This window comes from Python bivittatus, unplaced genomic scaffold (assembly GCF_059951505.1).
Source record: "Python bivittatus isolate LINGU-HERP-01145 unplaced genomic scaffold, Pbiv_v1 ctg000020_np1212, whole genome shotgun sequence".
Lineage (NCBI taxonomy): Eukaryota > Metazoa > Chordata > Lepidosauria > Squamata > Pythonidae > Python > Python bivittatus.
Window position 1 is genome coordinate 42,597,228 of NW_028277030.1, and position 20,273 is coordinate 42,617,500.

At 39.6% G+C, this 20,273-nt stretch overlaps 1 protein-coding gene and 1 long non-coding RNA gene across 2 annotated transcripts in view; one reads left to right on the forward strand and one right to left on the reverse strand.

Annotated features, from left to right (window-relative positions):
• Window positions 1-773: 773 nt before the first annotated feature.
• LOC148217046 (uncharacterized) overlaps window positions 774-20,273 on the reverse strand; it is a 20,508-nt gene continuing 1,008 nt past the window's right edge. The window contains exons 2-3 of the long non-coding RNA XR_015795636.1: window positions 2,455-2,541; window positions 774-1,969 (exon numbers count right to left, since the gene is read on the reverse strand). This is a non-coding gene — a long non-coding RNA (uncharacterized LOC148217046). The remainder of the gene's footprint in view (window positions 1,970-2,454; window positions 2,542-20,273) is intronic.
• The window catches only part of OGFRL1 (opioid growth factor receptor like 1), a 13,185-nt gene continuing 13,164 nt past the window's right edge, over window positions 20,253-20,273 (forward strand). The window contains exon 1 of the mRNA XM_025173127.2: window positions 20,253-20,273. This exon is cut by the window's right edge and continues 1,175 nt beyond it. The gene's annotated coding sequence lies outside the window, so the exon portion shown is untranslated.

Genomic DNA, 20,273 nt, shown 5'->3' on the forward strand with positions numbered 1-20,273 from the left:
CTTCTCTTCTTCCAGATGCTGGAAACCAGGTAATGATTTAAAGGTTCTAGCTACACACAGATATTCCTTTGGCTGCAACTTTTAAAAACCAGTATGGGATGTCCAGGATATCTCTGTCAACATATGGATTGGATCTAATTCTGGAGATCCTGTCTCAGCTGTTGCTTGACTTTCTGGTCTTTTTCCTCTTTCTACTTCTTTGTGTTTGTACTGTTTATGAAGTGTGGTCTCAGCTTGTTATCAAGTGGTGAGACAATTATTCTTGGTTATTTCGATGCAGTCAACCAAGTCTATGATACAGCCATTTTAATGGTGTTTAAAACCTTTTGGCCCAGCTATGGCTTGTTTGTTACCATAGATACCATGCTTGGTTTGCATTAGCTTATATCTCCGAGATTCCTTGTACAGAATTATTAGATGTAATTACTCAGAAATGCAATCTTTATAAAATTAATCTTATACATTTAAGTTCTAGTTTGTTCTTGCCTGATCTATGAATGCAACTTCTCTTTCTTTCCATTATGTAAATATTGTTGATTTGTCTTTTATACATCTGCAGTTGCCGAGAATTCAAAGTGCACCTTTGGCTTAACCGAAAAAGGAGCTGGTTTGTCTAGCTCTTATCATGCACATCAAAAGACATTATTCTGCTCAGTTAAAAATAGAATGGAAATTACACTGCTATTTTCTGTTGTTTGATAATTGCACCCACATTCCTTAAAACAATTGATTTTCATAATATTATTTATTAGATTTCATACACCATAGATTACCATAGTGTCTGTATGCTTCATACTAAAAATGTGTACACAAATTTGTATATTCATTTGAGGATTTCTGAATCTCTTGAATAATAATGTATACTGTAGTTGCTCTCAGATGTAAACTAAACAATCTATAACATATATTTCTTCAAGTGACAATACATCAGGAAGATTAATTCAGTCTTCAGGCCTAATTCAGATTTTTAAACAATAATTGTTTAATTAACTTAATTAAATTAACTTAAGTTAAAGCCCCATCCTAAGTCTGACAATATACAAAGACAATACATATGCCACAATGCAACATATAAGCTATGTCATTTTATTTAATGGAACATATTAGAGGCAACCAGTTATCTTTTGTTTTTAGTCAGCTATGTAATGATGTAGCCTACAAGGGTTTGACTCTCCAAAATTTACTTATTTAATTTATTTAAGGCATTTATATGACTGCCCAATTTGGATAAATATGACTCTGGGAAGAATACATCTGAAAGAAACAAAAATACAATTACAGTTAAAATCACAACAGCTACAGTTAATGGGTAATCAGAAACCCACAATATGCATTACACTACTCCAGGCAGGAACTGCTATCATCCTGGCCCCAACACTCAGAGGAAGAATCAAGTTTTTAATGCACTTCTAAAGGCCAAAAACATTGGGCCCAACCATATGTCAGGGGTTGGGGAGAGGAAGATCATTCCTGAAGGCAGATGCTACAATGGAAGAGGCACACCTCTTAAGTCTCTTCAGATAACACTGCTTCAGGGAAGGGACCTGAAGCACGCCCATCTTATCACAAGCATGTGGAACAAGCAGATAAAGTTGGAGAAAGGTGGTCCTGCTGATAACTTGGTCCTGTGCCATGTAACCAGTACCTTGAATTGCACCTGAAGCCTATCAGTAGTCAGTGCAGCTTGCAAAGTAGTGGTATTACATGGGCATACTGAGATGCACCTTAAGTACCACTGCATTTTGGGCCAAGGATACCATAGTTGATGGCACTGAAGGCCATTGAAAAATTAAAGAGGGTGAGGTTGGATACTTCCCCCATCCTGAGCCTTCCAAAGAATATCAACAAGCATGACCAATGCTGTCTTGATACTGCGTTTCAGCCTGAATCCAGACTGAAAGGGACAGGTAATCCACTTCCTCCAGGACTCTTTGGAGCTGCAAGCCAGTCACATTCTCAACAACATTCCCTAAAAAGTGAAGGTAAGAAACAGGATGAAAATTGTCCAGTACTGTTGGGTCCAGCAATAGCTTCTTGCAGAGGGGACAGTCTAAGCTGGCAAAACCATCTCTTCTCTCAAGGATGCACTTACCCACACACCTTCTCCTTGAAGACCTTGAGAAACCAGGAGGGGCATGGATCTAAAATGCAAGTGGTAACAGGCCCAATGACTCTGTCTGCTTCCTCAGGATTAACAGAGTTTAACCTTCTCCCAGGTAATCAAGCAGAAATGTGTTTCAGTCAACTCTATAGGATCTACATAGTTGAGTCAAACACAAAGTGAGTATGAGTGACTTTATCGACTGCCAAGAATGGTTCTCACAGTGCCTCTCCTGGTGTTACCCAGGAAGGAACAGGCCACCTTAAAAAGAGCCACCATCATCACTCAGGGAACAGAATAAGAATGGAGAAATAAGCATTTAATGTTCTTATTGCCATAAAAAAGGCTTCTACCTGTGTTCAGTAGGAGTTGCTCCAGTGGTGTTCGAGGCATCGTTTCTGTGCTTCATCCTCCTCCTGAAGCAGGGGACCCACTGGGCTCTATACAGAGAGACACTCTGTATCATCTTTAAATATAAATATTTACTCACAAAACATGCATGAAATATAGGTGAGCACTGAAATATTTCTTTTTTCCAATACTTTTATTAAATGTTACAATGAGCAAGATAAAAGCTAATACAAACTAAAAAAATTAAAAGAGTAAAAAGAAAAAATAGAAAGTGCAGAAAAGAATAAAAGAAAAATTGAAAAGAAAGAAAAAGTAAGAATATAGTAAAGAAAAAGAAAAGAAATATATAAAGAAGTAACTTCCCTCTTTGTCACTTGTTATACAGTTTTAATAATTTATCACTTACTCCTAAAATATGACAAATCATCTCTTCTTCCCATATCTCATCTCTTATCTATAAACAAAACTTTAAAGCCTCGACATTCAGTCCTTGTTAGCAAAAGTCCATTAAGGGTTACCAGAGATAACACATATCTATTTTAACCTTGATCAGATAAACCAACTTTATATTCCTTCCCTTTACTTTTAACTATCTTGGTCTTTAATCCCTTCAAATAATGTCCTAGAATTTGATTTCTTTTCCTTTTTTCTTTGTTTCTTTTTACAAAATCCTTCAATACTTTAACAGGTCTCTTTTGGAAATCCAATATAAGAAAGTCATCCAAGTCACTGTTCTGGTTTGTTATTTGTATATCCCTTTTAATTATTAAGGCATCAGCCAGTTTCATTTGTATATCCAGTATATCATCTTTTTCCAGATCATTCTTGTAGCCTGTCATTTTTAAATCCACGTTCAAATCAATTTCAGTCTCATCCAGTAGAACTTGTTCCCCTTCCATAACATCATTTACACACAGTCTATCTATAATGGCAGACATTCTTAAAATTAACTTCTGAGTCCATTGTTCACAAATATCCTTCAATACATCCAATGTTAAATGTATTTTGCTCTATTCTGTGTAAGCAAGTTGAATTTAAGTGTTCTTCTCCTTTAATTGTAATTTTTAGTTCCCTCTGGTTCCCTCTAGTATCCAACCTTCAAAGTCCCATCCTATCATGGTTTTTTTTCCAGAATTCAAAACAACAGCCATTTCCCATGGGAAGGATTCTTATAATTAATTTCAAAATCTTATTTCAAATCCATCTGGACCCTTAGTCTGTTTCTTTCCAAAAACAACACTCTAATCACCCTTTTGCTGTTTATTCCCCCCAAAAAGAATTTTTCTAAGTCCTTAAACTTGTACTTAAAATGTCTTTTGCTAAGGATTGAAGAAAACTCACCCAGTGAATGCCACCAGGCTTGCCATTCTGAAGGTTCTTAATATTTGAAAAGCAGTAAAAAAGCAATTCCAAAGATGATTAAGAAATGAGGCTCAGCCGAACTTTAAGTCTATATAGGCTACATTACAACTGCGAGCTTAGTTGGAATCCCTCGGCTCCCAACTGCTCAGCTCACCAGCTGAACACAAAAACCTCAGTTCCTGCAGCCTACTTGTGAGGAGCGGCTGTCCAAAGTACATGTGGGCAATCTCATGATCTCTCCTTTCACCCGAGAGATTTCACTGGCCAGGATCTACCCTCTAGCCACAAATCTCCACCATAATGCCTTCCCTGCTCCTCCAGGGACATCTAGCTCACCATGTCCTCACCAGAAGTCCAGCACTGGAATATTCTCACTGAAAGATTGATGGGAGAAAACACATAGTCCACAGGCCAAGGCCCCCTAGTAAGCCTGTGACAAGAAATTACTAATTCCAAGATTGTTATAAATTCTCATGCAAAGACAAACAAAACTGGTTGTGTGTGAAGGAGAACTGGCAAATAGGAGAAAAGCACCCCAGAAAAAAGGCCTCCCTGGGGTAGCCTATCTGAGGTCTCCCAGAAGTTTTGGTTTCAATTCCCCATCTGTATGGCTAGTGATAGGACTGTGGGAACAGTAGTCCAAAACTTCTGGAGGATACCAAATTATTCCTGCTTGAAGATTTATACAAGAAATTGAGAGTAACAGTTTGGATGTTGGACTTGTTGAATAAGCCACAACTGATATATCATCCTAAACCATAAGCCATAATTTACCAACTATAATAGCTGGGCTTATACATCATTCTGAACCATGTTTCTTGGTTCTGAGTGTGTAACATTCCCACAAGGCAGAGAGGTCCCTAGATAGCTATAGAAATTAATAGTTTTGATAGTCATGCCTGCAGCCAGTTGGAAAATCTTGTTCTGGTCTTCTGTATTGTCTTAGTGGTGGCTATATGATTTTGGTAGAGGAAAACCTCTCTTTTTCTTCAAAATAACTGTCTGTCTCTCTGCTGCCTCATGAAAACATCTGCTGCCAAGGAGGAACTAGTTGTAAGAGCAATGTCAACGTTGTCAACAGTGATGACAAGAGGGGTGGAATGGACCTATATAGCATAAGAATAAACCATCAGAGCTGGAATATGTAATGGCCAATGAAAAGCTTTTAGTCAAGCAGGTTTATCAACTGTCTATGAATTGATCTAAACTTCACCATTTCTAATAACTTTCTAATTCACCATATTCAGTCTTCTAAGAATATGGAGTCCTGTTCTGCATTATTAGTTTGTTCCACAACAAATGGCTGCTTCCTTAGTATGCAGAAGAAGCATAATAAGCTTACTGGTCCTTACTGTGTGTTTCATGTACGAAGCAATACCAACTGCTTTCTACCATAACATGCTAGAGCTTACATTATTTTACACAACATGCATCTCTTGTATTCTTTTAAAAAAATGTTCCTGACCACAGTAGCAAATGTGGCAAATACAGTATATAGCATTGCCCCTTTTAATTATTTATCACTCTTTCTTTATCACTGTACACAGATTGACTTTGAAGACCATCTGGAAACTGAAGTTGGTTCAAAATGCAAATGGAAACCTCTCAATCCACTGAAGCTCTTCAGAAGAGCTCTGTCCTCAATGTCATTCAAAACTAACACACTAAAGGAGGCCAGCCTGATCTCACCAGGAGGCTGTTCCAGAGAGCAGGCACTGCCACAGAAAAGCAGCCCCTTTGTGCCTCATCTCTGCTTACTTCATAGAAGTGAGGGGCTATCTCCTGGGATGTATTGGCTGTTGGCACATGTTGTCAAGTTCATGATACACCTATATTGCATATCCTCGTTGACTTCCAATTGGCTTCCAGGTGCAATTCAAAATGCTGGCTTTGACCTATAAAACCCTGTATGGCTGGGAACTACCTCCATGACTTCATTCGCCAACCAGAATTGACCTGGCTGACTTGATTTAGTTTTGGTTAGGATATTGTTATTTATGTTTAAATTTTTATTTACATTTACCAAGGGTGTTTAATGTTAGATATAGTTGTTCATTAACTGCCAGAAATCTTAGCAGATTACTGCAAGTTGGAGGAATGAATGAATGAATGAATGAATGAATGAATGAATGAATGAATGAATGAAATACTTTCAATTCCTGTTTTTCTCACTCATTCTCATTTTCCCACTGTTAGGTGACCCAGGAAACATCCACATTTTCTGAGCTGAAGCTTTAATGAGATTTAACTGGTAAAAAAACCTCTTTGGATAGATTTCCAAATCATTATTTTTGACCACTGTACAAATCTTATTGACATTTTTAATGACATTATTAGTGACAGATGCAATAGGTTCTTCCCACAGTCAGTGTTGGCTAGAAAATGTATATATGGGTATAGATTCTTTGGGCTTTGTCTAAGTGAGTACAGCAGGAATAGCCAACTTCTCAGTTCTCAGGAGCTACTATTCTACAGGCAAGACTCCAGAAGTGTATTTTTCTCTACAAATTCATGACTTCAGTGCTGTATTGTTGAGCATTAAAGGGTATACAATTTTGAAAAGTTGACAGTAGGACATCACTATGACAATAAATACAAAATCCCAAGTGAGAGGTAATTTTCAAGACTGAGCCAGTATTTATATGTGGAACATAATATATAATCTCCCCCATAGCTATAAATTCTTCATGAGTATTGTTAATAAGCAAATAGCTTGACTTTCTCCACAGAAATTATTTAAGGCTAAAGAATTATGTCTGAAAGACAGAACTGTATACAGTATGATAGAACAATTAACATATGTCACTGTTGGGATGTCAGAATCACATCTCCATGGCTTCTGTTTGTGACCCTCCAGTAATCTATAGATGGAGCAATCATTCACAGTGAGGGCTTCTGTTTTTCCTCACCCTACGCCTCATGTCTCTTAATTCCAGGTAGAATGAAAGAATAAATGAAATGGCTTGTCAGTGGAGCAGAGGGCCTCAAATGGTAATAAACTCTCTTTAATGAGAGGGCTTTAAGTAAGGGGTGGTTCCCACCTATCTGGAATACTACTATGTTTCCTGAATTGGCAGTAGGTTGACCTACTTTACTTTCAAGATTCCTTCAATTGTATGATTCTGTGCATAGATCAGTGCAGTATATTTTCAACAGCAAATGATGATTTCAGAACAATATGTAATAGTGGAAGGTAAAATTGGATCCACCAGAAACATATTGTTGTAGAAAAAGTGATCCACTACAATATGAACCAAGCAATGTATATCTGAAACAAACATTGCTTTATTGAAATACCCTATATGTAACAGTGATCCCTAGGCTCCCAGCCAAACAGACCCCTTTTCACACTAGCCTTTGCCTGACACATTCACACTTCCCATTTGCTCCCTTTCTCAGGGCCACACCAAACTAAATTACAATGTCAAAGGATACCCTGGGTCCTCATAACTTCCTTAATTTTTGCATAGCTACATTTCTATTGCAAATACAGGGATATGATTTTAAACAGGAAAAAAGAAATCAATTCTTAACTAAGAAAACTAAGAAAATCGACACTTGCAGATTTGTTTTTCACTTTTAAACACCACAATACTGTATCTTAAAATTAAGACTCTTTTATTTTTGTCCGTCCCTTTTCCTCTGCAATGAACTATTTTGGGCAGTAGAAAACAGGTGACCAAAAAATGGCAAAAAACGTGGGGGCTGAGGACAAATCAGCCTTACACTGCTGACTCTTTCCTTCTCAGATCCAGTTTGCTGAGCTTGTGCTACTATGAAAGAGCAGGTAGCTGGGGCTATTAAACAGAAGCTAAAACATAGTGTGTGCTCCTTGAGGTGGATAGTTTGTGGACATAGGGCATACCACCAGCTTGTTTAGAGAGATCTCTTTCCACTACGTAGACCAGAAGTAGCTCCCCAAAGCCTTGGATATAGCCTTCAGAGTCCTTCAAATGTTAGCACCAAATTGTAACTTTTATTGTGATGAAAAGTACATGGAGAGTAATCGTATTAGCTGTATTAGTTTAATTTAAATGTAAATTGCATTTCCTATCCTGGCCTTGTTTACTTTTTGGAGGGCAGTTCTCTGCATGTTATCCAAACAGCCAAGTCTAGCCCTCAATTTGAGCCAAGCTGTGCAACTCTGATACAGATTCCAGGCTGTTCTTTACAACGCTGCTTCTCTCCATCATCCCATCTGAATTGCTGTGTTGGCTCTATACTCACAGAACTGAGCTCACCATGATTATATATCAAGTCTGTGTTATACTTAGGAATATATGGTCATATACCAATCATTTATATTTCAAAGCAGGGCTTGAATGCTAGGTGCAATACAATAATACTTTAACAAAGTCAAGAAAAGCTAACACATTTATTAGCAAAGCGTCTGGTCAGCATATCTTCACCGATAAAGGCCTTTACTGATAAATTGCCTCTCAACCTTGCACAATATGCTGCACCAGATAAACTTCTTCTCTACAACCATTTCTTCACTGGCGGAGTTCCTATGCTTGTCACAGAATTCTAGGAGTTGAATTTTCTCCTACCCCTTCTCCAGGGTAGGGAATTTCTAGAGGGAAATTTTCGAGAGGAGAAAAACAAGTCATATTTCTAAAACTGAAATCTGAAGGGGAAAAAATGGAAAATAAGACCTCTTGCCATCAGGGAGAACAAAGGAAACTCATATATTATCCAGTATTGTCTGCCCTGCTGGTCACTGACTGTCCAGTATCTCAGACCAAGGGGGGCATCTGAGTGTTTTAAACTGGATATATTGTAGTATGGTTAAGCTTAGCATGAAGTCTGGATACCACCTGTAAGTTAAATTGAGATTATGGCAGAGTACCTGAGTTACAATTAGTACCCATTGTTGTTATATCTCTGATTGACATCACCTTTGGACCTCCAGATTTAGAACCAAGAGCGAAGGGCTACCAAATGTAGCCACCACAGCTAGAGCACCTCTGTTGTTTCTGCACATGCCTTTCTTTCCAACATGATGGAAACCAGGATGGGTAACCTTTTTTAAGTGGCAGACAGGGCATAAATGGTTTCTTTCACTCTCTCACATACCGCTAATATCCCTGCAGGGATCACTGGGTTCATGGAGCGATCAGAACTGTCAGGGAGCTGGAATTAAAGTCTCTTCTCCCCTCTAAGCATGTCTATTTGGATTCTGAGATCAGGATTACGGAAAGGAGGAGGTTTTACTCTGATGAAGCGCAACCAAGAAAAGTAATCTGTTTCTTCTTGCCCTCTGGCATTTGACAGCTGGTGGCTGGTATCTGGGGCATACATTTTCAACTACACAGAGAATGCAGCAGTGAACGGGGCGGGGGGTGGTATCCATCACTCACAAGGGATTTAAGGGATATTTTAACTCCCATGAGGAACTGTTTCATTGTTCTGAAAAGTTCCACCTTAGATTTTGCTCGAGGGAGAAGTGAGTGTTTCAGGCCTTTCCTCAGACTATACAGATGGAATTATTAGTGGGTGGGTGTTAACTGGAGTGTTATCATTTGTTTTCCCTTGGGTGGGAGATGGGGGTTGCATGGGTGCGCCCTGGATTACTCCTATCCTGTAGGAGAATTTGGTTTCTGACTCCACCCCATTACCCAGGTGAGAACAGGTGATTGGAGGTGGGAAGGGATGGTTTGGTATATTGTTAGAGGAGAAAGGAAGACGGTTAATTGATAATCCAGATTATGGGGATGCTGAGTACAAGGCATAAGCATTCCCAAAGTCGGCACCCCCTGCTTGGTGATGTGTTTGGACATTTGGGTGGTATGATGGGACCCTTAGAACTTGGGGGAGAAGATGGGATTGGGGAAGCTGGGGTGCCCAGGAGAGAGAAGTCAGGCAAGGGTATTATTGTGGTGACAGCAGAGGGAGGTATACCTCAAGGCCTGGTTATCAGAGGTCAAGAGGCCCTGGTTTCTGACCGTTGCCACTTAATGTGCAATCTATCTGTCATAAAGCTATTCTCATCCATGATGAGAGGGCTGACCTTTTTGCATTACCAAATTCTGGCTGGGCTCAGAAGAGAGGGGTTCCCCTCTTGCAGAGGTATCTAGCCAGGTTTTGCGTGTGGCACCTGTTGCGAGTTCAGGGCCAAGGCAGGGCTGTAGCTATTGTAATCTAAGCAACTGTGATGGCTTGCAAGGGTGCTGCTCTGTAGGTAGCCCATAAAGAGGTGACCTGTGGTGGAGTCCATGCCGTGGTTTCTGCTGCTTTGCAGAAGGGGTGGTTCCCCTCACCTTGAAAGAGACGGTTGCCTGCATTCTCCTCAAGAAGCCATCTCTGGACCCAATGGAACTGGACAATTTTCATCCACTCTCCAACCTCCTCTTTATAGGGAATGTTATTGAAAAGATGGTTGGCTTGCAGTTCCTGAGGATCTTGGAGGAAACAGATTATCTGGCCCCCTTTCAGGTGAAATCCAGACCTGGTTATAGCACTGAGGTGACATTGATCATGCCTGTTGATGACCTTTGGGCATCAACAGGCTCAGGATGGAAATAGTGCATCCATCCTGGCCCTCCTTGACCTCTCAGCAGCTTTTAAGACAATCAGTAGGGTTGCCTTCTGGACTGCTTATGGTATCCTTTTGGACAGGAGATTGGGAGTGGGATGTTGAAGTGGTTGCAGTAGTTTTTCTTTCTCCAAGGCCAGTTCCAGTCAGTGTTGGTAGAGGGAAAGAGATTGAGCCTGAGGCCTCCTGCTTTTTGGAGTCCCACAGGCTTTACTCTTGCCCCAATCCTTTTTCACAATTACATGAAGGTGCTGGGTGAGGTCATCCACTGACACAGAGTAAGATATCACTATACTGATAATACCTAAGTACACATCCCTGCTGCAGGTCAGCCAAGCAATGCCACTGAAGTTCTGTCAACCCCACTAGATAGACAAACCAGGAAATCAATTCCACAGGAAGGCTGGAACTACTTTTATTGAGAATGGCTATCATTACAGAATCTTGCAAGTCTGCTTGTGCTTCCTCCCCTTTTTATATGCTAGTGAATTAGGGAGGTGTCTGTCTGAGCCATTTCCAAATGTTATCTTGCTGCTCTGGACTTACAAAATGTTGCAGCCACTTTTACCTAGGTAACAGTTCTTGCAGATTTCTGTCAAGGTCATCATCCTTACTCTCTACAGGTATGGTGCCTGGGAACTGTGAGTCTTGGAGAGGGAAGAACAGCTTTCCATTAAACCCTGGCAAGATTGAGTGGCTGTGGGTTTTGAGACCCCCTTCCCCCAGATCTAGGAATTGTCCATGTTTAGCTCTGAATAAGGTTGTACTCCCCCAAATGACATTGGTGCACAATTTGGAGGTCCTTTTAGACTCATAGCTCCTGCTCAAAGAGCAAGTGGCAGTTGTGGCTAAGGTTTTGCACAGGTTTGTGTTGTGCACCAATTGCTCCCATTCCTGGACCAGGAGGCCTTGCGCATGGTGACTCACACCTTACTCACCTCCCCTTTGGATTACTGTAACACGTGCTACATGGGGCTATCCCTGAAGAGGGTTTGGAATCTGCAGCCTTTCCAGAATGCAGCAGCGCAGGCCGTTTGGGGCATTTCACAATATGCTCATAACACTGCTGTGCAAGCTACACTGGCTCCCAGTCGGCTTCCGGGTGCAATTCAATGTGCTGTTTATCACCTATAAAACCTTACATTGCACAAGGCCAGGTTATTTGGGGGACCACCTTTGATTGTTTCTGGTTATTTACTTCCCCTCATGGATTGATAGTTAGCTGCTGTCTGATTTAATTCAGTTATGTTTTTCAATTAGGGTTTATCAAATTTGAGGTATGCACTTTAAATCTTAAAGTGTGCTCCCCCCCCTTCTGTGAGCATGATATTATGAAGGAGAAATCTTGTTCTTAACTTATTGCCATTTAGTGAAAATGCAATATTATTAATAATTAGCGTCAAGGAATTAAGGAGCAAAAAAGTCTCATTATTATGGAAGGAAAAATAAGATTCCTAAACACTACTGCCAGTTGCATTTTGGCTACATGTCATAATATCCGTTTCTTCTTATACATCAGGAAACAATTTAAGTAGAAAAAAATATTTATGAAAATAATAATAGTAATTGGGAAGCTATCGGTCAGCAATTTATTTTTTGTTTGAATATTCTGTCCAATTATAGCTGCTATGCATGACTTGATGAACCCGTGTTTCAGAAGCATTAAGGCTGTGATATTGCCAAATTGTTTAATCCCTTTGAAGGAAGGGTAGAGAAGTGGGTCATCACTTTTCCTGGGAAGGGATGATGTCAAAATGGCATCTCAGTGGCAAATTCTTCCTTGCTGTAACATCTACAGTATGAGCATTCTTTCCAGTTAATTCAGAGTTCTAGGGCTATCTGCTTTGTATTGAATTCCACATTACTGGCTGCCACTGATGGAAAAATATCTTAAATTATGTCATGACATGCGGAAAATGCTTCAAAATATGACAACAGGAATACAGAAAAATCATCCAGACCATAATACACCTGAGAATTCTTTCTCCAAAAGAACAATTGCCATATTCTCAAAATATTCCAGATTGTCTTTATTACTCATTATCCTTTACTTTATTTGGATCATATGGAATTCAAAGGAACAGAATCCTCAGCCAAAGAGCGATCTTTGAGACATTAGATTTACCCTCTATAATATTCTAGGGCAAAAGATTGTTTGACAATTATTGAATGATCATGCTATATTTGTGATGTTCATTGCTGTACATGCCTTTCGCCCCTGAAGAGCAGAGGAGCAGTGGATGACTTTTTGGAAGAGAAGCCCACAGTTAAGTAGTAAGACACCACAACCTATTGGGAGTGCTGGGTCCCACTGACATGTTCCCGGAATGGAGATGCAAAAGTGTATCTGTGCTGCTCTATTCTTTTGTTGCTACAGTCTTATTAGGTTTAAAAATTTGCAAGACCAATTAGCAATGAAAATCTTTGTAAATAAAAACTAAGCATTGCTATATGGCTGAAACCTCCTGTCTTAGTTTTAACATAGTAAAAGATGGTCATAACCTTTTTTCTTTTTAAGAAATGCAACCAGTCCTAAGATGTATGAATTGTGCCAAAGAGACAGGGTTTGCTGAATGCAATGCATTTAAACAGTTTTAAACTCAACAAGGCTAGAATATAAATATTCATTCATGTTGGCATGAATACTTTTTTTCCAGGGTTCAGATAAAGTGTTTAAAATATTTTATTAGAAATTTTAAACAGAAAACAGAAGTTGATATCTGAATACTACACGAATGGGACAAATTATAAGCTCCACATAAAGTAATTACGGTGAATTTCTGCCGAAAGATTGAATATATCTTTGACAGTTCTGTGGGACCATCAAAAGTATGTGAGTTATGCTATGTGCAGAAAGGAAACATGATGATGAGGAGAACAACAATAATGATGATCATTCAGATTATTTCTTCTAAGCTAAATTGAGTTACAATAGCCCTCATGCATTTTTTTTCTGTTACTCTTCATGGTTTATCAAACATGCCTTGGCTCAGCATTTGCACATTTTAGCATCTTAGGAGAAGTAATTTACATGATCTTGATTAAATCTCACTCTATCAAGACTTGTTATATTGAATTTCTCCAATTTGTTCCAAATGCATTGTGTTCTGCTCCTACCCTTCATGGGATCTCTAATCGTTGCTATTTTTTTATCACTTTATTATTGGATCCATGCAATTCTTTTCTTCACCTTCCAAGTTGTTAATGAATCAGTGATCCTTGGTATTCCTTTCAAAAACCCATTTGGCATCTCCTCTCAACTAGTCAGTGCACAATACATAATTACGCTGTTTAATTTTAATCCCATTTTGTATCAATTTGACAGCAGCTCCATCAAATACGAATATTATTAGCTTTCCCAGGAGAACAGCTATATCCAATATTAAATACATTACAAGTCCTTTATGCTATACAATCTTATAAAGAACAAAATATTAACTAAGCCTTGTATAATTAATCATGGAGAAAATCATTCTATCAGTCATCCTTATTTCTATAGATAGTTGTGAACTGATAGTTTATTAATGGTGAAAAAAGTAAATCGTGTATCTTAAATCAATACGATTCTTTTAGATGCATTATAATGGAATACTTTACAGGTAGTCTTTGGGTTACGGCCATTCGTTCAGCGACTGTTTAAAGTTACGACAGTGCTGAATGAGGGGGACTTATGACCAGTCTTCAGAGTACCAGCCATTGCAGCATTCCTGCATGATCACAATCCAGGCACTCGATGCCCGACTCACAATTTTGTCATTGCAGTGAGCTGCGGTCACAGGATTGTGATTTCTGATGCATCTTGCCAGCTTCCAACAAGTAAAGTCAATGGGGAAGCCAGCAGGAAGTCAGAAATCACTCCCGCTGCTTTTTCACCTGCCCATGCTCCATAGCACCCACCCGCAACACTCCCCACCCTCCGCGGCACCTGCACACCTGCCTGCACTCTGTAGCACTTGCCAACAGCACCTCCCACTGCACCCACACAACCGCCAGCCTGCTTGCGTGGGACTGCCACCTCTTCCCACTTAACGACCCATGCAGTCCTGGGGTTACAATGGCAACTGGGACTGCCAGGGTTGCTGTTGCTAAATGATGTGGTCACATGACATTGCGCTTTATGACTGCCTCACTTAGTGATGGAAATTTCATTCTCAGTTGCTGTCATAACCCAAGGACTACCTGTATATTAGCAATTGTTCAACTCCCACATGGTTTTATGACCATTTTGAGGAACCTAGGGTAATTTTAAACAATTGTGAGAAGATGCTGCAGTATAAATAAGCTTCACACACACACACATACAGTATATACACACACAGAGAGAATAAGTCATTGATTATATTACCTCTGCAATTACTTCATCCTTGTTTTAAGATTTATTTTTAAGTAATGGTTTGGTAATTTAAACACATTCATGTGGAAATTAATTTTTGTACACTAATTAACAATGCATGCAACATCATTTACAGTACATACACGTGTATGTACACATAATACACACACATGCATTTAAGCAAGAATAAAAACAAGTTGAAAATAAACCAAGATTAAAAAAACCCATGACTCACTACATACCTCAGAGCAGATAAAGAATTCAATAGAATAGAATGAGTTGCTTTAATTCCCCTAGATCAGTATTGTCCAAACTTGGCCACTTTAAGATGAGTGGACTTCAACTCCCAGAATTCCCCAGCCAGCCATGCTGGCTGGGGAATTCTGGGAGTTGAAGTCTACTCATCTTAAAGTGGCCAAGTTTGGACAACACTGATCCAGATCATCTAGGAGTACAGCCATATAGCTTATGTTAAACCGCATTGCCCTCTTCGCCAATGCCTCTTCCGCCTCAGTAATGAGACTACTGGGTGGTTCCGTTCTTACTGGAGGGACAAATAAGAAGAGCAACTGATGAATTCCCAGCTTTGTTTCCCTTCCCACCAAGCATAACTTGCCAGTGAGAAAAACAACCAGTTGCTCTGCTTAACATAACAGGGCAGAGATAGATGGTTTAGCTGTCAAGCTGGCCAAAACCCAGGTTGCAGTCTAAAGGTGAACCACGCCTTAATGGGTATGTACTCCATGGAGCAAGTAACCAGGCACAGAAGCATAGAAATGATATTGCTCCCTCAAGGAATAAGACCCTCTTTAAAATACAGCCACCTAAAACCCCTTGCTCACAGAATACCCTCTGTCACTCTGTGACAGAATCAGGAACCCACCATTGCTCTTTTCTTGGTTAAATGAATCTGTGCAGCAAAAGGGTAGCACTCAAAAGTGCTAAACCTACAGTTAAAAAAGCAGGTCTGGCGCTATTTCAAAATAGCACTAAACCCATGTAGATAAGATGCCACATAAAACTTGACAAATGCTTCTGAAAGTTATGCAGGCAGATGCCTCGGCAGAAATCAGGTGTCTGGTCTCTCCTGCTGCCCAGGCTGAATGGCCATGGAGGGAAGTGACCAGTGAACCAGAGGGGAAGGGGCGTATGTCAGTAGCTGTAGAGGAGTGCAGAGACAATCTTGTCAAAAGAATGCAGGAGACTTAAGAGAAAATAAATGACAACTCAATCCTGTGAAAGTGAAAGAAACTTGGAACAACTCCTTCTTGATTCTGTTTGGTATCAGAGGGGGCAAGAGAAACTGGCAGGCTTTCAAGATTCTGTTATTATGCCCTATAACAACCGAGTTCCAGTAGTCCATACATTGTCTGTTCCCTGACCTGGCCTACCTCAAGGGCTGACAGCAGCCCAGTATGACAAACAGAACTAGGCAGATCCCAATCCCTGACTGCATTGTCAATCACATTGTAGATGAAGCATGCTAGATTGGGTCCACAGCAAAAATTGCATAAGACAATATTAAAAACAATATTTTAAAATTGGAATAGTTGAAAACTTTAACGTGACTCAGCTGTGGGCTGCAGATGAGATGAGGACAATGTAATGAGGACATGCCACATTAAAACATCAAGTTCATGCAGTGATTTGGGTGGCAATTGTGGGACATGAAGATGAGCATGAATGGAATTCAACAGCCTGAGCTCAGCGATCAAAAAGGATATGTCAAGATCAAGATCAAGTTTGTTTTCTATTTCTTAACAGGAAAGACTGAAACCAGACCAGCTCAGTATACCATATTAACCCAACAGGAAGTTTAGTTTTTTTCCCTCAAAAAAACTATTTGTGAATTGGGGGGAAAGGGCAATCTTACCTTAGAACAGAACACAGCTGTTGAAAACACAGGAATTAGCACAAGGTGCAAATAGTTGCAGATACTGCAAAACCTGAATACATAGATTCAGACTCAGGTAGGTATCACTGAGTCATGTTTGCACAGACAAATACTTGTCACCTCATCCTGACCCCAGCAATAACCCCCAGCCCTTCCAAGGATATTCCTATAATCTCTTTGATACCATCCATTCATCTTAGCCATTGTCTTTTCTTTCTACTTTCCACAACTTTTTCAAACACAGCCATTTTGTCTAACTTATTATTTGCTTGCAACACATGCCCAGTATGAGTTTCTGCTTGCTGATCATTACCTCAAGAGAGCAGTCAGCCAGCCTTATTTGGTCCAGGGCTGACTGGTTTTTCTTGCAGCCCATGGTAGTCTCAGTAATTGTCTCCAAACCATAATCTAAAGACATCTTCTTTCATTCTTTTTCAGTGTCCAGCTTTTACAATGGTACAGATGGTGCCATTGGAAAGACCAGTGCTTTAAATATTGTCTTTGTTGTCAATTAAACCTCTGTATCATCTATGGTCTTGAATGTCATTGCATTCCTCCCTAAGGAATTATTTCTCTTTCTTTTTCTAGCACACTGTCCATTTTTTAATATTCTTGAGCTCAAGAAAATAAAATTGCCTAGCATCTTCATTTCTTGTCAACTGTGAATTGACTAAGCTTGCTGATTGACATTACATTTGTCATCTTAATTTTTAACATTATTCTCAATGTTTCACTTCATTTGTATTTTCATAATGAGCTCTTCTAATTCTTTACTTTCAGCTAACAAGGTGGTGTCATCTGTGTATCACCAATAATTAGATTTTTGACCTCTAATTTTGATTCAAGCTGTCATCTCTTCCAAACTTGCCATTCTTATGTCTACTGAATAAGATCATCCAGTATGGAGACAATATGCATCTTCCCTTTCTTGTTTTGAACCACTTATTTTTTTCAAATCTAGTTCTTATAGTAGTTTATCATTCCTTGTGAATGATATTCCACATTCTGGTTTAATACACCAGTACGGCTCTGCACATTCTGACTACATCTATTCCCGCCCAGCCCTGTTAGTTTAACCCAAGTATCTGACATTAGTAAGGCACGGTCTGTTTCACAGTCTGCCCCTGGAAATGTCTTGGCTGAATGGATTGAATTTCTCCATCTTCTGTTTCTGTTATATATCCATCTTGATTTGATGTTGTCCATTTAGTAATGTTCATGGGTAGAGTCTATCTACATTGCTTGAAACTGATGCTGAGAATTAGCAAAGAATTTCTTCGTAAAATTCAATTAACTTACCTCCTGCATTATTGCATTTACTCTATCCAAATTTTATGTGACTCCAAGTTCTTCTATTATTCCAACTTTTGCATTTAATTACCCATAATACAATCTCCTTTCTTGATGCTACATTTAGTATCTCTTGCAGTTTGCTGTATGATTCTTTTCTGCTTTGCAACTATAGTAGTACAAACACTTTGTAAAACTGATATTAATTGTATATCCACTAATTCTATTGTGTTATAGCACATACAAGAAAGCTAGTTTGGCATAGTGGTTAAGGCATCAGGCTAGGAACTGGGAAACCATGAATTCTAGTCCTGGCTTAGGCACAAAGCCAGCTGGGTGACCTTGGGCCAGTCAGCCTCTCTCAATACTAGAAAGGCAGCAATGGCAAACCACTTCTGAAAAACTTTGCCAAGGAAACTGCAGGGACTCATCCATGCAGTTACCAGAAGTTTTTTTAAAAAAAAAACTGACTTGAAGGAACCCTTTTTTTTAAAAAAAGGAAATACTTAGCAATGTATTGTTGTCTCTCTATTCCTTTATATGGACATAACTGTTTATCATATAATCACCTAGTTCTTACCACTCTGTGTGTGTGTGTGTGTGCATGCACTTGCTCATTCATTCATTCATTCATTCATTCATTCATTCATTCATTCATTCATTCATTGTGTTTATATACCAATGGATTCACGAAAAATGACTCTTGGTGTTGGTGGTTTACAACATAAAGGCCAATAAAACCACAAGCATCCCTAAAATGGCCATTTATTTTCCAAAGGCCCTCTGGGATATCTCTGTCTTTTACAGATTCCAGAAGGCCAACAATAAGGGGCCAATCTAACCTCAAGGTCTTATTTGATTCATAGTCAGCCTGACTTTACAAAGGCTTCTTAGCAACTTTACAAATTGTTCCTAAGCATTAGAAACCAGATACTCCATCTCAGATTTCATTTTATTGTTTAGCAGTCAGGAAACTGGTAATTTATACAAAACACAATGTCTAGTAACTGAACAGATTAAGTAGAAGAACTGTATTGCGCTGTTTTTTTGGATTGCTCCAGCAAGGCAAATATTATCTGCATGGAGGCAACGTGGCTTTTTTTTTTTAAATCCTGCCTTTATTATTTTTTATAAATAACTCATGGGGACGAACATACCTAATACTCCTTCCTCCTCCTATTTTCCCCACAACAACAACCCTGTGAGGTGAGCCCATCCTTCTTCCCTCCCTTTCTCTCCCAATGACTCCCAGAATATATTTGTGTGTGTACAGTTGTTCAGCTACAGACTCATGGAAGAGACTTGCAAGGTTGGTTCTGACTCTCCAAAGATAGATCTCTCTCTCTCTCTCAACCTGCAGAAAAGGAGATCCAAATTATGATATTGTCCCCGGCATGCCATCCCAGAGACTGTATCCTTAGTAATGGTTTCTGTCTAAGATTCCCTCTACACAGGCGAACAGAAGAGTGAGAAGCCAAAACAGGGTTAGATATTTACTGAGTTATACATAGAGGATTAGATAACCACTTCCGAATGTTATCTTATTGTTCTGGACTTAAAAATATTTCAGCCCCTTTTGCCTAGGTAACGGTTCCTGCAGTTTTCCATCAAGGTCATCTTCCTTACTCCTGCATTTCTTACATCTGCATCACCTATGGACCTTAGGCCACACCAGCAGTAGCGAAGGTGGTATTCACAGCCAATTTGAGGACTTCTCAGTTCTCTCAGGAGAGATGGTCCTGCAGTGGTTCTCCAGTGGCACCATTTGTCTTCAAGCCAGGAAAATGTTACCCTGCTTTCTGTGTTTTAACAGGCATTCCACCAGCTGTCTACTAAATAAATAAGTCTTCTCTGAGTCTAGTTTGACATCTGGTGACCTCATGGACATGTCCATGAAAGGGGGGGGGGTCTTTTTAGTTTCCAGTCTAGCCTACAGCCTTCAGATTTGCTGATAGTCTCCCATCCAAATACCAAACTAGTCCAATCCTGCCCAATTTCTTGAATACCCTTCTGACTTGCCAGCTATTTTTGAACACAGGAGTATCATAAAGAGTGCTATATTTCTGCATTCTTTCTAGAGTGGCATTTTCATGTATTCTATGGATAATTATGCTTGGGAAGAAAAATCTCCCTATTGAAACAGGCTCAAAAAAACCCAGTTTCTGTAATGAATTGTTATTGCTGCTGAAGGAATAGTGGGCAGTTACAGCAGGCATTTAATTAATAGGCAATATTTGGAGGCCATGCAGAGCTCAAGCTGTCACTCCCAACATTTTAACAGCTGTATGGTAACAACAAACTATGTTTTGCAAGCGTGAAGGTGCACCTGTTGATTTTCCACCCATCGTGCTAGCGGTAGGCACGGGAGGAGCCCTGCCAGTAAAACTGCTCCTGCTGCCTTTTTGAC